We start from the raw sequence: 20,773 nt of genomic DNA on the forward strand, positions 1-20,773 counted from the left end.
ACTGCCAATATTCACCAATGCACTGTCTACACTTAAACCTTGCGATTTATGGATTGTCACCGCATATGCCAAGCAAACAGGAAACTGCTTACGGCGAACATATGAGTCTTTTACAAGCAAAAATCTAGCAGAACAACGACCAATTAGCTGTACTTCCTCAATGTCATCAAATTTAATTTTTACAAATTCAATTCCATCTCTATTTCTGTATTTCACAAAATCAACAACATTACCCATTGATCCATTTACCAGACCTCTTTCAACATGTAAATTCCTTCTTAAAATTATACGGCAGTTCAAGCACACATTCAGAGTCTTTTCAAAACCTGCAGTTTTAGATATACTCTTCTCTAATGAATCCAATTTTGTTTTCAAATTCTCAGACAAAATAATTGTTGATCCCATATGCTCTACTCTGTCAATAGCTTCCAGTTTCACAATCTCTTGCTTTTCTAAATGCAACATTTTGTTGTTGAATTTGGCACATTCTGCAAGAGTTGGCATCAAACATATTCCAGATTTGTTCTCAGTAATTTTCTGAAAAATATTCTCAGGCACAACATCTGGTTCTGGATATAAATTTGACAGTAATCGTGCATGTAAAGCTTCTTTCCCATGCTCGGTCACTTTTCCAATTCTAACATCTTGTAGAATAGTCTTGTAAACTTCATCCTTCGCCTGACGCATATTTTCATGCAGTTCAGCATAATTGAAGTTTAACCAAATATTGACGTTGCCAATGCTCCCTAGGCACTTCCTGGTATCTTCATGCGTGAGCATTTTGAACACAGGTTGCCCTTTCACTGGTGTCAGCTGCAGAAGATCTCCGAAAACAATGATGTGTTTGCCACCAAATAACACATCATACTCTGTTTTGAGAACTTCTTGCATTCTCAAATGCACAAAAGCAAGCATGACATTGGAAACCATGCTTACTTCGTCAATGATAAGAAGTTTCATTTTCCTCAAGACTCTTGAAACTTCACAACAAGCATCTCCAGATAGCTTGTGATATTGTAATTTGTTGTCATGCTCCACTGGCAGCATCAGTAAACGATGTAAAGTAATCCCTTTAATGTTATGTGCTGCCAGTTCAGTTGGAGCGGTGACAACACAAGACAGCGATGACTCTGTCCTTTCCTGCAAATAACATGAAATTGCTTTAATAAGGAAACTTTTTCCAGTTCCCGCTTCTCCACTCACGTACAGTCGGACAGGCTTCAACGACGTACATGAGCACTCTTTCTTGTCATGACTTAATCCATGATCAATTTGCATGGTAACTTCGTCATATATTTTCCTCTGCTCAACGTTGAGTTGTCTTTCCAACTCTTCTAAGTTAACCACATCCTCCTGAGCATGTGCCATGGCTCTTTCTACTTCATTCATAGCAGTGGCAGCTTCATTTTCGATAACAGGTCCTCCTAGTGGATCCTGACTCAATGAAGCAGAACTCTGACTGTCCTGAGAACTGTCTCTGGCAATCTCGGCTGCAATCGTTGCTTCCTGCTCGATTTCCACATTCAACATTTCTACATATTTGGGAAAAGCAGGACATTCTATGGTCTCCTTGGCGGCATTGAAAGAGTCTTCGTAACAGAGGAAATCTCCAAGCAGTTCCTCTTCTGCACGCCAAGGCTTGAAAAGTTGCAAAAGTGCTAAATAGAAAAACTCCATTTTTTCAGGAGATTCGCCACTCAATTTTCGATGGTTTATCAAGTGGCATTTTCTTTGCTTGACCAGACATCCCTCACTTCCTATTACAGCATACACTCCTTTCTCAGTATCTTCTTTGATGTTCCTCTTGAATATGTAATTTTGAAGAACCTCATACAGACAAACATTCTCGAGGTGACTGCTTCGATTTGGATAATATGTATCCAACATGTTGGTCTTCAAAATGTCGGTACTGTTTGGCTCCTTTTCCGCCAAATACTCAATTTCCCGCACAGGTTTGAGAACTCGATTACGCGTTGCAGCAAGACCAAGACTCGCCCAAACGATACTCCTGGACTTGGCATAGAGACTTGCTGAAGACAACCGGTCAGAACATTCGTAAGCTCCGATTTCTCGATGCGACAACATCTTCAGACTGAAACTGTACAACTTCTTGCTGAGGCTCTTTTCATGGGAAATGTCCTCCCACATATCCTTCAATTCTGTCTTCTCTTTTTTGGTGATGTAAGATGTCACATACCGAGCCACAGCCATACAGTTATCAGCCACAAACTGTATATCCATGTTAGCATTCCACATGGACAAAATCACCGGGTTGTAGTCGTTGATGTACTTAGACTCTTCGTTCCTCTTCAAATTGTATGTGTTTTTAGGTGATTTCTTCATCACATTATGTCGCAGCGAAGACATCAAACTGTTCACTCTTCCTTTAGAAATCACCGGTCGTGGAAAGCCGAAATGACATTTGGTGTAGAACTTGTCTTTGTTTCGGAATTTACGACGACAGTACTTTCCACATCGATGGCTTTGGAAACGTAGAACTTTTTCTCTTAGGCTTTTCTTCTCCTTTGCGTTTGGAACAGCACACGTAGAATACTGTTGTATGAAACTCATCACTGAGTCTTCTGGATCCGTTCCAAATTTAGGTGCATCCTTGATCCACAGCAACATATGTATATGAGGAGCACCTCTTGCTTGGTACTCCTTTCTCCAGAAGAAATCCAACACCTCTCCAAGAGGTGGATTCTTCTTATTCATGATGAAAGACATCATAGCTTCAAATCTATGATTGAAGAAACCTACATACATTGACTGGATCCAAAGAGCACAGTTCTCCGGGTGTCTTGAATTCGATGTTTTCTACGTTAGCATTTGCCTCTCGTAGAAATTCAAGTAAGTCTTCCCAGCCATACTCGGCACAGCTCAGAGTGAGGAACCATGTGGGAGTTCCTAAATTCCTCAGCATACATTTTAAATCACCATGACGACGGTACCAGTACTCATTAGTACCACGCTGACACGCCATGAGATTAATCAGGTGAGAATCCAAAATACTGTCTTGGACATTGACTTTATCCATAAAGTCACTTGCCGAGACGTTTTGCATGTGTATACCACTTTTCAAGATGTGGTTCACTGCATATGACAGTCCAGACAGATCGCTTTCAAACAGGAGATGAAACAAATAAGGAATGCATTGTCGAAACCTAGCATCTCCTGCATACAATCGCAAAGTCCGGTATTCAGAAGCAGGAATTTGATGAGGTCGCTCATCATATCTTCCTCCCTGACCTGTTGGAAAAAGCTGTGGGAAACACCGAGCTTCCAAACTTTCCTCCCAAACACTAATGGGACTCCCTTTGGCTTGTTTCATTTGAAACAACTCAATAGCATTCCCCATGACTTCCTTGGAATGCAAAGGATGAACACTATAATGTTCATATATTTCTTCACTAGTAGAGGGTTCTACTTTCTCAATTTGACCAGCACACAAATCGCTATCCTCTTCCTCACTTACTTCCTCTTCTGCAACATATACATTCTTATAGTATTTATTATTTTTTTTCAAATACAATGTTGCCTTTTTAACTTTCCTAACATCCACTAAATCTTGCCATATTTTCTTATTCTTTGTCGGAACCCCATTAACTAAGATAACCAGAGGTTCCTCTTCCACTTTTTCTACTCCAATTGTGTTAATGTTTTTCTTCAAATCTAGAGGCAAATAAACAACTCTTCCCTTTAATCCTCTCTGTAAATCTGATGGAGGCAATTTCCCTGTCTTTGGCTCCATTCTTACAATAGCCTGAAAGGGATGGATACTTTGAATCAAAATAGATTCATAAGTATTTAAATCCTTTAATTCAGAAGGAATCTCAACCAATTCCAGATTATTATGAACTGCTCTAGCAGGCATCTGGTTTTGATTTAATTTGTTACAACAATAAGTACACACACGTTGATCCAATCCCAAATCAAAACAATTTTCTACCATCAAATATGTTGTGAAATCCTTCCATTCACTATTATTTTCCCTTTCACTTTTTGCATATAAATCCACTAACTTAGTCTGATTCTTATAATAAGTGCGTCGACAACACACACAAGTGAAATTTGGCCTCTCACTTGATTTGACCTGAAACGTCGCAATTTCCCTCTGGAAATTATCTGTACTGGAAACCTGTACACTATCTTCCACATTACCCGCTTCTCCTGGGTCAATTTCAACATTCTCCTCTTTACTTCCAAAGTAACAAAACTCAATTGCTTCACATATATTCTTCACATCTATTTCAGAACCATGCAAAAGAGCAGCACATAATTGTTTAAGCATAATTGCTGGACTCTTAGCATAATACAACATTCTAACTAATTTCCTCACTTTATTATGATGCACTGCTAGCATCCTGAAATGATGAAAAACACTCTGGCATACTCTCCTGGAAAGACAAGCCAGTGAATGACCATGCAAACCTGTCACTTCTCTCACTCTGCAAGTTTCTAATTCTTGCAACAACTTCATTTTCTGCTTCAAACTTTTCTTATTAAATGACCGTACAAAATCACAAAGCAAATTGATGGAATCCTGTCGCACACTGCAAATACTACTACACTTCCAGGTGTACACAGGACCCTTAGGATGTCTTCCTAAAACCTCATTACCTAACACCTCTTCTGCCTCTGTTGTCACAAGTTTTTCTTTTTCAACTGGACAACCATCTTTCACTTCATAAGCTCGACCACTGGTGTCAACTGCATGCACCAAATCATTATCCTGGAAATAACTCTCCTCATTAAAAAATGCCTCACAGCTTGAACTATGCATCCATTCTCCAGAAAAAACTTCACAAAAATTACTACGATTAACTATTCTCTTCCATCTACTATTTCTTTTGAAATCATAAATTGCCTTGTTTAGCTTCCTAATTCTATTGATAATCAAAATAAATAACTTACGTTTAATTTCAAATGCCTGATCAATAACTTTCTCAACTTTTTTTTTTCTCTTATAAAAAACCACTTTCTGTTGACCTTTCTTAATATTTTTTAACAAATTGCCAATTATCCTGTTGCGGAACATTCGTTTACGAATGTCCCTAAACTGTTGTTTCCTTCTACTATCATGCACAGAGTTATCTCTTGCTCTAGCAGTAACATTTTTCATTGGCCTTTCCTTTCCGTTTGAATTGCTTCTCTTTTTCTGGACTGAAACATTTTCTGTAGTAATATTTTTTTTACTACAGATATTTCTTATGAATATTTTTGTACTCTTACCCGGTGCTTTCTTGGTGACTTGACAAATCTTTTTGTTAGAGGACTGCTGCTTTTTTTCATCGACCTGCTGTCTTTGACGTTTTGCAGCCTTTCTCAGTCTTTCTTTGGTTGGCATGGTGAAATCTTGAAATGATCTGCAGTTGAATCTGTGGTAAAATATATTAAAAAATGTTATTAACCACTATTACCCAACAGTAAATCATTAACAGTAATCAAAAACTTAAAACACTACTTGACATTTTACATAGAAGATTTTTTAGTCCTTGGCAAATTTAGAATACAGAAATAGCAGAAAATAAATGGAATTTATATTCATTTTACCTATGCTATTTTATATGTGAATCTGATCTAATTTTATGAGCATATTTTAATATTTTATTGAAGACACTACACATAACCTGTTTTTGAAGGTGTCTTTATTTTTAAATTAAACGGTTTACATTTTTACTTTTTATTTATTATAAATTTTTAAAATAAATGTTTATAGTTCCATAGGCTCAAGCACGTCAGCGTCCCATCCTATGTCATATAATTCTGACAAATCTGCATCCTCATCACGTTCTTCTTCATCCTCAGGATTTAAATCATCCAAGGGATCAACATCCACTGATGTTTCAATTACGAGTTCAATGATGAGGTCGAAATCAACTGATTGCTGATTGTCGCTCATGTTGATGTTGTCTTTATCTTTAAAGAAAGATAACAACAATGAGATGTTGCAGAGTAAGAGACAAATCTCAGAGATTATAATAGTAAAATTGTTTAACAAGAGTAACATTTTGCAGCTTTTATTTAGCCATGTCCAGCGATGCTGAGCAGGTGAAGCCTATGTCTAATTTTTCACTGAACAGGACTCATCTCTTCTTAACCTTGGATAAGCCTCACCGACTCTGTGTCCCTTGCACATACTTAAATGTAAAGGGGCAGATTTATGTTAACTGGCACATCCCCAGGCATGCACCAGTTAACGTGCACCGCTGCTCTGCCACCCATGGTGTGCCGCATTTACAATCAGATAGGAGAAAGCTGCGTCAAAACCCTGCGCCTGCTTGAAGCAGGCATAGGTCTTGACGCAACATTGTGGAGATGGGGCACCCCTGAGCCTTGCTGGAGCTGCATCGCACTTGCGATACAACTCCAGCAATGTGCCACCTTAACGGCACAGATGCGTCACGCATCTCTGCCATTTTTGCCCCATGCTGCGCCGCATTGTAAATGCAGCACACCATGGGTGGCGGAACAGCGGCACAGGATGACTGGCACATCCCTGGTGATGCGCCAGTCATCATAAATCTATCCCTAAGCTTCTTATCTTGTTAGAGATAAACCGCCATATGTATCATCAAAATATTTTACATTTCCTAAATAGCGAATTTTAAGGAATAAATAGCGATTCTTTACCATTCCTAATTTGCAATGAGCAAATTGCTAATTGCAAATTACTCATTCATTTCCATGGGCCAGGAGGCCCATAGGAATGAAGGTGCAATTTGCGATTAGCAATTAGCTCATCGCAAATTAGGAATTTTTCCAAAGGTGCAGGGGTGTCTCAAGAACACCCTGCTGCACCCCTGAAAAAGAAATTTGGGGGCATATGGCGCACATACATGCCCTAAGGGCATGTATGGGCATCATATGGCACCTTTTGTTTTTTTGAAAAAAAGCTTTTTGAAAAGAATTCGCAAATTACCACCAACTAGAAGTTGGTGGTAATTTGCAAATCCTTAATGGCATTTTTTGCATATTTTTTGTTTGATACATTGCATTTAAGGAATCACAAAATTTGCAAATCCTTAAGTGCAATCGCAAAATAAGGAATAGCAAATTTTGCTATTCCTTATTTTGCATCAAACTTGTTTGATACATACCATTTGTCTAATTAGCATTCGCAAAGGCCGAAATTCGCAGAATTTTGGCCTTTGCGAATGCTAATTAGCTTGATACATATGGCCCCAAGTGAGGCCTGTCTTGCAACATGGTGCATCTTTTGCATCACTGCTGCATCGGTTTCATGTGGCACGGTTTTTTTACACCATGACACATCTGCCTAAATGCATCAATTTGTAATTTTGTCGCCTCATAGCAAATCTTTTGCACCGCCGCTGCATCAGAAAAGTGACCAAAGTGGCGCAAAAGAGGCATACACCTATCATAAATCTGTCCCTAGCATTTTAAATGATTAATTCAGGATGACGATAAGGTGTGGCCTATCCAGAGGTTTGTTTAAGGTGAGGCCTACTCAGGATTGCAGATGAAAGTTACGCTTGATGAAGAATACAGAGGAGATAATACATGTAAAGGTCTACCAATGAAGTAAGTGATGTCCACTTCATTGCGCCAGTCATCATAAATGTATCCCTAAGCTTCTTATCTTGTTAGAGATGAACCGCCATATGTATCATCAAACTATTTTGCATTTCCTAAATAGCGAATTTTAAGGAATAAATAACGATTCTTTACCATTCCTAATTTGCGATGAGCAAATTGCTAATTGCAAATTACTCATTCATTTCCATGGGCCAGGAGGCCCATAGGAATGAAGGTGCAATTTGCGATTAGCAATTAGCTCATTGCAAATTAGGAATTTTTCCAAGGGTGCAGGGGTGTCTCAAGAACACCCTGCTGCACCCCCTGAAAAAGAAATTTGGGGGCATATGGCGCACATACATGCCCTAAGGGCATGTATGGGCGTCATATGGCACCTTTTGTTTTTTGGAAAAAAAGCTTTTTGAAAAGAATTAGCAAATTACCACCAACTAGAAGTTGGTGGTAATTTGCAAATCCTTAATGGCATTTTTTGCATATTCTTTGTTTGATACATTGCATTTAAGAAATCACAAAATTTGCAAATCCTTCAGTGCAATCGCAAAATAAGGAATAGCAAATTTTGCTATTCCTTATTTTGCATCAAACTTGTTTGATACATACCATTTGTCTAATTAGCATTCGCAAAGGCCGAAATTCACAGAATTTCGGCCTTTGCAAATGCTAATTAGCTTGATACATATGGCCCCCAGTGAGGCCTGTCTTGCAACATGGTGCATCTTTTGCATCACTGCTGCATAAGTTTCATGTGGCACAGTGTTTTTTACACCATGACACATCTGCCTAAATGCATCAATTTGTAATTTTGTCGCCTCATAGCAAATCTTTTGCACCGCCGCTGCATCAGAAAAGTGACGCACAGTGGCGCAAAAGAGGCATACACCTATCATAAATCTGTCCCTAGCATTTTAAATGATTAATTCAGGATGACGATAAGGTGTGGCCTATCCAGAGGTTTGTTTAAGGTGAGGCCTACTCAGGATTGCAGATGAAAGTTACGCTTGATGAAGAATACAGAGGAGATAATACATGTAAAGGTCTACCAATGAAGTAAGTGATGTCCACTTCATTGCGCCAGTCATTATAAATGTATCCCTAAGCTTCTTATCTTGTTAGAGATGAACCGCCATATGTATCATCATACTATTTTGCATTTCCTAAATAGCGAATTTTAAGGAATAAATAGCGATTCTTTACCATTCCTAATTTGCGATGAGCAAATTGCTAATTGCAAATTACCCATTCATTTCCATGGGCCAGGAGGCCCATAGGAATGAAGGTGCAATTTGCGATTAGCAATTAGCTCATCGCAAATTAGGAATTTTTCCAAAGGTGCAGGGGTGTCTCAAGAACACCCTGCTGCACCCCTGAAAAAGAAATTTGGGGGCATATGGCGCACATAAATTTTAACAACATTCCTTTACCTCAAAAACGATTTTCAAGTCATAATTTGAAAACACTGCCCACGGGGAAATGACTTAAAATGTCCTTAAGACACATGAAAGTGTTTTTTTAAAGCCTTTGCAACTTTTTTGGGTCACTTTTAACATGGCTATGTAACTCAAACAGTCAAAATCTAAATTTACCATGCACAGGTGGGACCATATTTACAAGGAATGTGCTCCACGGGGAAAGGTCTTTTAATGTAATATGGGAAAAATGACATCAGAGACACTGAAATGCCTTATAAAGAAGCATACACCATTATGTCCTTGTCATAAATTTAAAAACCATTCCTTTTCCCCAAAAACGATTTTCAAATCATAATTTGAAAACACTGCACATGGGGAAATGACTTAAAATGTCCTTAAGACACATGAAAGCGTTTTTTGATTGCCTTTCCAGCATGGTTGGGTCACTTTTAACATGGCTATGTAACACAAACATTCAAAATCTAAATTTGCCATGCACAGGTGGGAGCATATTTACAAGGAATTTACTCCACAGGGAAAGGTCTTACATTAAAATGGGAAAAATAACATCAGAGACACTCAATTGCCTTATAAAGAAGCATACACCATTATGTCCTTGTCATAAATATTAAAACCATTCCTTTTCCCCCAAAAACGATTTTCAAATCATAATTTGAAAACACTGCACATGGGGAAATGACTTAACATGTTTAAGACACATAAAAGCGTTTTTTGATTGCCTTTGCAGCATGTTTGTGTCACTTTTAACATGGCTATGTAACGCAAACATTCAAAATCTAAATTTGCCATGCACAGGTGGGAGCATATTTACAAGCAATTTGCTCCACAGGGAAAGGTCTTACATTAAAATGGGAAAAATAACATCAGAGACACTCAATTGCCTTATAAAGAAGCATACACCATTATGTCCTTGTCATAAATATTATAACCATTCCTTTTCCTCAAAAACGATTTTCAAGTCATAATTTGAAAACACTCCACAACTCCTATGCACAAAAAAACCCTGTCAGTACTAATACTTCACATTTTCTCCAATTACAATTTCTCAAAGAAACAAAATCTATTTGTAAAACACATGAGACAAAGCAACATTTGAAAAACACAACTTTCTTCATAATTTTCTCCTTAAAGCACACTATTCTCTATCTAAATTAAAGAAATCTTTTCTCACCTTAGCAAATACATTGAGTTTCAAAACAGTCTCAGAAACACACCAATTTGTCTTCAGCAGAGCAAAAGGTATGCACTCCAGAGTCTGCAGCTATCAAAAGCACAGAAATGCTGTAATTCTTCACACATATCTCTCATGTCACCCAATCAAAACTCTTCCCTCACTTTTTTTCAAATCAAAACCCTTCCCCCCTCTGCCCTTTCTGCCTTTTTTGCATAGCAACCACCTCCTTGAAGGCCTCTGGTGTTTGCAAGTTCACACAACAATGTTGCAATTGAACTCTGAACTCTCAGTGCACCTCATATCCAGTGCATTCTTTCATTTAATGATTTTTTCTTGACCACTCAAAATACATCTTTCAAAGAACTCATCCATGCACCCTAACTTTCTGTTTTCAGCAATCAAAATCCACCAATCACTGTTACTGCTTCATTAACACAGAAACTCCACAGTTTTTTTCATTTTAAACTCTTATTTTTTCAACTGCCATTTCATTGCCACACTTCATCTGACTGCAGGAGAACCTTCTCTCACCATGTTTTCTGTCTGGATTGTTGGACATAGTTACATCTATTGGGCTCAGAGGTATGCTGAGAACAGGAATTTACCTAACCTCAATTTACAAGATGTGGAAATTAAGTGGTTTGGCCACAGAGGATTAAAATGTCACCAATTGATACCATTGGTGAAAACCTTTATGCATTTGCCAAAACCTGACCTGTTAATTGTGCACTGTGGAGGTAATGATTTGGGCACTTTGACTGGGGTAGGTCTGGAAATGCTTTTAAAGGACACCTTTGAGCAATTAATGGCACTTTTTCCTCAGACTGCCTTGGTATATTCAAATATATGCCAAAGACAGAAATGGAGGTGGTCAAACCAATTTTGTCCACAAATTGAGAAGTCGAGGAAGCATGTAAACAAATCTGTTTCAGCTTACATGAGAGACCATGGAATGGGCTCCCTGTACAACAATAACTTGCGTTACTACATGCAAGATATCTACAGAGGAGATGGAGTTCACTTCTCAGATGAGGGCAACAGAATTTTCATTCTGAATTTAAGACTGTGCATTGGTACCTACTTATAAGTACCTAAATGTACCATAAACCCAAAAGCTCTTCTCAGAGCTACCCTACATCTGATCACTCACAAATATTATTTTACTCTAACTTTTTTCACTAATTTTCAACAAAGTACGCTCCCTGGGACGCTACCCGGTACGCGAACCGGGAGCTAACCTCGCTAAATTTTTAAAAAAATGTTTTTTTTTCGCACATATGGGCCTCCTCAGCCACCCTCAGAAAACCTAGGGGGTCAAGATAAGACTACTGTGCCCCCTTCTACCCATTCTGAACATTATTTGCCCTCCATCTTGTATCTTAATTCGACCAAAACACAAAATGGTGGACTCCCGTAACGCTTAAGGTTCGCGTACCGGGGCGCTCGCCAGTTCGCGTACCGGGTCGCTCCCTGGGAAGCGCACCATCAAAAAAGGTGGGAAAGTAGTTTACAGAAAAGCGACTGGAGACACTTTCACCAAATATAGATTAGCTCATACTACATACCAATCCCTACCATTTTCACAAATTTGATTGAAATTCCATTTAACCATTTAGCCTGTACACCTCTCTAAATACCCTGAGGTAAATTACTTCACAAAACACATCTGAAGTGTTGGAATTGACAACCAATTAAAATGTTACTTTCATTTTCTACTTTTTTTACCTGACATTTGATTGGTTATGTACCTGAATATATTTAAAGGAAGAGAGAGAAACACAGCCATTTTGACTACTACTTCCTGAACTACATTGCAAGATCATTTCCACTCACAACTTAAACTTGTTTTTAGAAGGTGAGATATTATTTTATAAATTTGAAAACATTTTCAGATAGTTATATACTATCCCTCTGTAAGAGGTAGACATTGAGAAAGGCTTCTTTATTATAATTATGGATTGATTTAGGTTTCTGTGGTATAATTATGAATTTACTTAGGCTTCTTCACAGGCACTTTTTAATAGTACTACTTCACGCCTGAAACCATACAGTGCCCATAGATTACTTCTCTGTTATAGACTCACAAGTACCTGTCTGAACTTAAACCCAACAGTGCCCTATCTCTACTGATATAATTATTTTTTATGCAAATTACAGCAAGAAAATGGAAGGAGAGCAGAATATTTCCTTCGAAATTGTTCTGGAGAACAACACAGAAAAAGATATTGAGGACAATGATGACTCAGATTTCATGGATGAATCACGGGACCATGAATTAGTTCAATGTGTAGAATCTGTGGATCATTTACTTCATTATGATGACGGTCAAATGTGGGAAGTTATGTTCACTCAACAAGAGGACATATCTGACAGTCAAATGTTAGACATTCTATTAAATTTTGAAAAACAATTCGAAAAATAAAATTATATGTAATATTAAAAAATTATTTGAGTCTTTAATCATTTTTATATGTAATTCATAAACTAGTGAAATGTTAGAAATGTTATTAAATTTTGAAAAACAATTACAATAATAAATAATTGCTTAAAAAATAAAAAAAAATAAAAATAATCAACAAAACCAACAATCAATTAACATACAGTATTTGAAAAGTCTATCATTCTTTTTTCCTTATAGTACGCTGCCCAGAACGCTTCCCGGTTCGCGAACCGGGCGCTACCCACGCAAAAAAACAAAAAAATTTTTTTTCTTTTTTTGCCCCGCGGGGCCCTTTTAAAGCCTCCACATCAAACCTAGGGGGTCAGGGAGGATCTACTATGCCCCCTTATGGTCATTTCCCCCTTTGTTTTGGCCTCCTCTTGTCTCTCAATCCTACTGAGAGACAAGATGGCGGCCGCTCCGGACTGTTTAGAATGTTGACAGACACCGGAGAGCCAATCAGCTTCGCTACGCGAAGTTCCGTTACGCGTAAAGTCCGCGAACCGGAGCGCTGCCCGGTCCGCTGTTACAGATATATATCTTTTTTTGAACGTTAATTTCTCAAAATCCACTGAAGCACATATATTGAGACCTAGCAAAGGCACATCGGGCTACCAGTCCCTACAATTTTGCCAAGTTTCGTGGAAATCCATTCAGCGGTTCGGGCTAAAAGTGAGGCCAACCGCCCTATGGAAAACTCAATGTTAAAAACACGTTTTGGGACCCCCCTTTTTTCTCGGCCCCCCCTTGACAAACCCCCCCAAATTCCCAGGGGCTGCTCAGAAACAAAATGTTCCATTTTCCAGAAAATTTCAGCCAATTCCGTCCACAAACGCCAAAGTTATTAGACATAGAATTTTCAAAAATCCCATAGGGAAAAAATCCTAACTATATATACCTACTGGCGACCGCCAGTAGGTAATATATATATATATATATATATATATATATCCATACTAATATTATAAAGAGAGAGCCCAAAGCTTTGAGGCGGGTAATCTCAGTAACCACAGCACCAATCACAACACCCAATACAGCGTTGGAAAGGGCAGTTGCAGCAGAAGGACATAGGCTATGCGGGCAGCCACCTTATAAATCTAAAAGGTAAAAGAACCGTGCCAGCAAAGTAGTCCCTTGTGGGCGTGTCTGCGTTCTGCTGTGGGCGTGTGCTGGGGGCGTGACAAACGCTGGGGGCGTGTGGTACGTTCCGCCCTTCATGCCATGTGAGTCGTAAATGCGCCACATCGAGGGGCACGCTGGGGGTGTGACACGCTGGGGCCGTTACAAACGCTGTGGGCGTGTGTACGCGCTGTGGGCGTGTGTCCGCCCTTCATGCCATGTGAAGCGCCAATTGAGCCGCATCAAGGGGCACACTGGGGGCATGACAAACGCTGGGGGCGCGTGCTACGTTCCGCACTTCATGCCATCTGGGTCGTACATTAATCAGATCGTCTGATGTGGCCGTGTGCTGGGGGCGTCACAAAGGCGTTAACCTCGAAGCGTGGTAAGTAACCATTCGCAAGACTCCCTTGGGGGACTGCCCGTTGTCTCACACATACTGGGGGTGCCAAATGCAGTGTGTGCCTTGGCCTGGGTGCGTCTGAAAGGTCCGAACGCAGTGTGTGGCTTGGCCTGGGTGCGTCTAAAAAGCACTCGGGCCGAAGAGCATCGGTGTGGGTCATAAAAAAATAAGAACAGCGGGAAACAATCATTCAAAACTCACACAATTCTAATTGTTAGACGGTCGCCGCTGGCCCTCAAGCGGGGGCACACGCGACTGAGCGTGTCTGCGGGGACAATTACTGCAGCCTCTCATGCGCGCTGTTACTGAACTATCACATTAAGCCAAATTACACGCGCCTGCTAACATCAGCCAGGGCTGTAGCCAGGCTCAGGTGGCGGATCACTACACTAATTACATGCGCCTGCTAACATGAACCAGGGCTGCAGCTGGGCCTCAAGCGGGGGGACATGCGCCTGCTAACATCAACCAGGGATGCAGCTGGGCCTCAAGTGGGGGAACACGCGAATGACCGTATCTGAATACACACATTACACACATTCTATTTCATACCCGGACAACGTCGGGACGGGCTGCTAGTCACAATATATTTTGACATATTAATAATGGGTAACAGTGTCATACTAGCTAAAATTTCTTCACCCAAGTCAAACTCACTTATTTTGAAGGCAGGACATCTGCCTAACTGTCTCGTCTAACTCGTTTAAGCCATTATTGGTGGTGTCCACTAAGCCCATCCACTTGCACTCACGTAAATTCAGAACTGAAAACAAAATACTAACTTTAATACTACTGAATGTCTTCTGTGAATAGCAAAAGTAGAACGTTTAGGATTTTGTCTCAGATTAGTTTTGTGAATCGGCCCCATAATACTTACAGTTGACTGATCTGCTTTTTGGTAGGAGATATGGATCATTCCTGTATAGGTGCAGTGGTGCACTTGGTCATGTTCCTAAATAATCATTACTGTGTTTGGCCTGGGTTGGTAGGCTGGACAGATACCAGGTGTGGTGCATGCCCTCTGATCTGCTCATGGATGTCACATGTAGGACTGACATGCAAAGTGCTATAGAGAATTGTATTACTGATAAATGGGGGACCCGGGCCACCAGGGCAGTCAAATGGGAGGCATTAAAAGTGGTAGTTAGGGCAGAATACACAGGCATTGGTAGTGAAATGTGTAGACGACTCAAAGAAAACTTGAAGACTCTTGAGGGCCGGATAGCCGACCTTCAGAAAAGGTAGGCATATACAGCAGAAGTGTGTGCAGCAACATTAGCAGCGCACAGAGAGTGCCACTCCCTCTGATTACATTTGAAAAAAATTGTCTTAAGTCCTACCATCAGATGTTATATCGGGAAAGAGATAAATCCGGTAAACTGTTGTTATGGGTTCTGAGGCGGGAAACAGAGATACTCCCCCATTTTATCCATACAGAAAACCCAAGGACAGTTACAGTCTCGGTGGCAGGATTTCCTGTCGGCTCTGTTGGACCAATTTAATTCGGTCTGTAGAAGTCGCACACAGGATATTCAGGGCAGTATTGAGGGTTTCCTGGCTAGGGTGGGGCTTCCTTGGCTGCAAAGGGAGGCCATCCAACATTTAGAGGAGAATCTCTACTTGGAGGAGGTGAGTGTTGCAATGAAGGCACTTAATAAGTCCAAAGCATTAGATTGTGATGGATTCCCAGTGGAATTCTATCATGCCTATTCCTTCACCCTTAAGGAAAAACTAATGGAGGTCTACCTGAAGGCGAGGAAGAAACGTCTTCTACACCTGACTATAAAATTAGGGGTAGTGTGCTTGATGCTAAAGCCTGGGGGACCTGTGGACCCATTCTTAACACCGATCCTAAAGTATTGGGCAAAATATTGGCAACAAGGCTGTTTGGAGTGGTCTGAGACCTGGTCCATGATGACCAATTCAGCTTTATGCCAGCTTGTAGCACCACACACAATTTCTGTATCTTGGCTCATGTTTGTTCTGCATGACACATTGGGTGGGGAGGGCGAGAAAGCCACAGGTTCTCTAGATCTTGAAAAGGCATTATATAGTGTGGGATAGGCTTTTTTAATGGCTGTACTGAGGGGCATGGGGTTTGGACCCAACTTCTGTGCTTGGATACAATTAATGTACACTGTCCCTTCTATACACATCAGGGTGGGGTGAACCTTCTGAGGCCTGGTCGGTGGGGCGGGAAATTTGTCGAGGATGCCCGCTCTCACTCTTCCTGTTTGCTTAGTGAGTGAGCCTCTTGTGATTTTACTGCATGTCAAGCTGGAATCCAGGAGGATCAAGGAGGGGGACACTACCCACATTGTCTCACTGTATTCTTATGATACATTGGTATATGTGTGCTCGCCTGGAGAGTGTGTTCCAATCCTGATGCAGCTCTTGGATTACTTTGGTAAGGGCTCGAGTCTTAGGATCAATGTCCACAAGTCACTATTGTTCCCTTTGGGTGGTTTGATCAGGAAGCAGCGAGACCAGTTGCAGGTTGTCGGTCCCTGGTGGTAATTGGATGGACTTTAGTACTTGGAGATTTGGGTCACACATACTGAGGCCCAGCATCAGTGTCAGATCATAGATATGGTGCTGACAAGTCTGGAGGATTCCATTAAATTCTGGAATAGGCTTCCTCCATCGGTGACGGGCAAGGCAGCCATGGCAAAGATGGTTCTCCTCCCCGGCTGCTTGTACTTTGTGCAGAACTCTCTGTTCCCGCTGTTGGATCAGTTCTTCCACAGGCTCAATAGCCTATTGGTAACTCTCCTGTGGGCAGGTAACTGCAGCAGGGTGGCACTTACAATGCTGAAGAAGTTATTGACGGGTGGGGTTTGGCGGTTCAAGATATTCAGTTCTACTATTATACTGCACACTTGCAGCATGCAGCTAGATGGCTCACAGAGTAAGATACTTGAGAGAAACAGCTTCTGGAAACTGAGTTCAGAGATGACAATCTGCCCCAATTGTTGATGTGCGGGGGCAGGTTGGAGCTCCAAGTTCCATACTTGATTGCACATACAAGGGAAATATGGGAAAAAGTGGTTAAAAAAGTAATCCATAGAGCCCCCTTCAGTGTATGACTCTGAGATCTGACACTCTTTAGAAATATTGAAACAACCGTGTCTATGGAGCAGTGGTGGGAGGGGGATGTCTGGAAACAGTGGACATTTACCCATGGGACATCTTCATCTCACTTCAGGAGGCACAGGACACTTTTGGAATAGGTCTATCCCATTTTTTACATTACGCTAGACTTAAAGAGTGTTGCAAAGGAGCCCTGGATGCATTTCCCTGGGGCGCCCGGCCCTCTGGGGTCCTAGACAGTCTTACTGGATGGGGAGAGGGATGCCATTTAATCACCCACATTTATAAAGCCCTTAAAAATGATATGGAACCGCAACAATTTCATGCTTGTTGGGCCTGGGAGAGAGATTTGGGTATACCCATCTCGGATTTGGATTGGGTGAGTGCATCCGGCCTGATCTGTACTGTATCCTGTAACAACAGGTTTAAACGTCTGCACTTTCATTTCTTGCATCGTACATATATCACAGCATATTGCCTCAATGAAATAGAACCCTACCAGAGGAGCTGCATGTGAGCGATGTGGGGAGGTTGGGACTTCTTTCGTACATCTAGCATGGGACTGTTCACAGGTTCAAGATTACTGGGAACAAGTGTAGAGATGGTTTCACGGATTCATGTTCTGCTGTCACTGCTCGCCTGTCTCCTGGGAGTGGTGAAGAGCCCCAAAGGGTGCAAGATGCCTTAGAAACTGGCCCAGTTGGCATTGTTGTTGGCAGGGAGGCGGGTGGCAATTGGGTGGATGGGCGCGACAGTTTCACTGTTGACACATTGGCTGCAAGACCTGTTGGAGTGTAGTGTAGTGAAAGAACAATACATGAGAATCTCACGCACTGATGAGGAGGCGGCTGAGGCTATAATGCTGTGGGCCCAGTTGCTGGATATGTTTCAGGTTGACAACGAACAGTCCTCTGAGGATGGGTCCAAGCCGAAGAATTGATTGTAAATAGAGCTGCTGCGTTCATTAATTTTCTGATGACAAAATGTAAAATAGTTCTCCCTTATATGATGATCAGCTCATCATAGTCTTGGTGTATATGAGGTATAAATATGTATAGCCTTGGTGCAATACATAATTGACTTAAATTGTCATTGGACAATTAAACAATCCAATTTACGGATACTATCTATTATCTGATTACAGCTCTTATAGCTGCCTCTGTTATGTAATCGACTCTGGATTATGCATGGCACTCTCAACATGCCTGTATGTTTTGTTGTTTGCTTGAAATCAATAAAATACTGTATTTAAAAAAAATATTAATAAGTCACACTAAGAAGTCCTTAAATGCCTATAAGGCAGAGTGCATGATATTTAAAGTAGGACATGTAAAAGTTTAATGTTAAATATGTCCTTACAGGGCCAATGACCTAAAAGTTACTTACACAGTAACAAAGTTAGCTATTCCCTACGGGATCATTGGAATACTGTATGAAAGTTAGTAAACCTATGTCCGCTTCGAAACCAGCTAAAAATTGGTTCTTGGACTTTTTCATATATCTTATTACAAAATTGGTAAAGAGGCAGGGCCGGCCACTCCCCTGAAACTGTATGTATTCTGCAGGAGTGATAAAAAACCTCCATGCCACCACTAATCAGCTCTCAACTCAGGGATTGAATGCTGTGAGCTGGCAGGTGTACAGGGGATGGGGATCAGGAGAGTGATGAGGCAAATACTTAGATCACCCTTCTCTCTTATGGGGTTTTGTCTGTTGTTTCAAAGGATTGTATTCATCTTACTTTTAGGCTATCCTCAACTCAGGCCTCCTCTTTCACTATAAACAAATAGCAACATTTAGTATGCCTGACACTCTGCCTTGGTTTACAATGCTATGCTTTGACCAGCTCTCACACTCAACAACTTGTGTCTCATACCTGAGTGATTGAGACTTCATCTGCTTCAATCGGCAACTCACCTTACTGACTGGGAAAATAACCTTCAATGTTTCTTGAGATTTCTCAAGTTTTTCCAGGTGGGATGCCAACTCAAAGGAGGGTCAATGAAGGTCATTTGAGAAACAATATTTAAAAAGTCCCTCCAAATAAAATAATCCACAGAGTGAGAGGTCCGTAGTCAGGGACTTTAAGTACAAAGTTATGGGTGGAACCTGTCTTTAAGGTGAGATAAAACAGGACCTTCTAATTTGGGCCTCTTTGTGTTGGTGATAACAAAGGTTCTGTTGTATGTACTGTAAATTTGTAAGTTGAGCCTTTTTACTGAAGCAACAGATAGCGCAGGCCTCAGGAGATATTTTGGGGCAAAACTGATGTGCCCAGTCATGTCCACAAGGATGGTTTGAGTCTGGTCTTGTCAGGAATGTTACCTTTTTTCAGTTGTTCCCCATTCTTTTTGCACATCATGCCTTAATGGAACGTGCTTCCTAGACCAACCAGTCAGATTTTGGTTTAACAGCATGTCAGGTATTTAATACAATTACTTACAGCTTGTCAAGTATAAGATGGTATTTAGACTGCCAAAAGAAATTATCATTTGTTTCCAGAATAAGATCTTGTTTAGAACCAGACATGCACCTGATGTCCTACTCAGCACTTATGATGCCTTACCTATTTTTAAGTTGCAGTTGTTCTGGTGTTTTTACCTGAGAGCAGCGGAAAAAACGGCCCCTTTCCAGAAAAACTTTGGAGTCTTGGTGCTCAGTCTTCCCAGCTCTTACAACAGCCAGTCTAGCCCCTGAGACAAGATGGCCTATGAGGAGACTTTTTGGCGTTATCATGTCTGGAGGGTTCGCCAGAGGGGAAACTGTTTTCTCTGGAAATCAGGGTGGGGTTCCTGGAGTACATAAAATGGGAAGTGATATCCTCTGCCTGGAGAAACATCTCTTTATTGATTTTAATCTTGAAGGTGAAAGGCACCTTAGACCATTCAAAATCTCTCCAAATTGGTTAAGACGATTGGGAGGTGGTCTTTTGAAGATAAAATGGTGTATGTGAGCCTATCATTTCTGCTAGTCTGTTATTTTATGTCTGCATTTTGTTTGGCCTTCTAGGAAATGTTCTGGGTATATAGGCTGGCTGCATGCTTGTGGAACATCACCTAAATAGGAGATGACTTGGCCTTGAACCTTCCTGTTTTGAAGCCTGATTTAACTTCAGACACACAAGAGGTTTTGAGTGGAGATCAGTATCACCTCAGAACCTTTTCATGCAGTTGCTTTCTAACTGTCAAACAACCTCTTTGTTGGTGCTTCTTAGTTGGGTACACTTGAGCAGGTTTCAGTTCAGTGTTGTCCTTGCCATGGCTCAGCCAGCAGCAGGGTGGAACTACTCTAACTTCAGCCACTTCGATTAAGGGCTTGGGTCTGTACATGGGTGCTGTAAAAATTATCAGAATTTGAAAATCACATTGCTATAAGCATTTTGTTTTCTTTAATGTCATCTAGAGTCCAAGGCACTTGATTATGCTAGTTTGAAGGAGAGCTGAGTACTGATGTTGTTTTCTTTCCCTCCGCAACTGTTTTCATTAGGTCACATGGCTCCAGACAGTGCAGGATTTCTTGATCATTCATTTACCTGAAATGCAGCGGTCATGATCATG

The sequence above is a fragment of the Lissotriton helveticus genome, chromosome 7, assembly GCF_964261635.1.
Source record: "Lissotriton helveticus chromosome 7, aLisHel1.1, whole genome shotgun sequence".
NCBI lineage: Eukaryota > Metazoa > Chordata > Amphibia > Caudata > Salamandridae > Lissotriton > Lissotriton helveticus.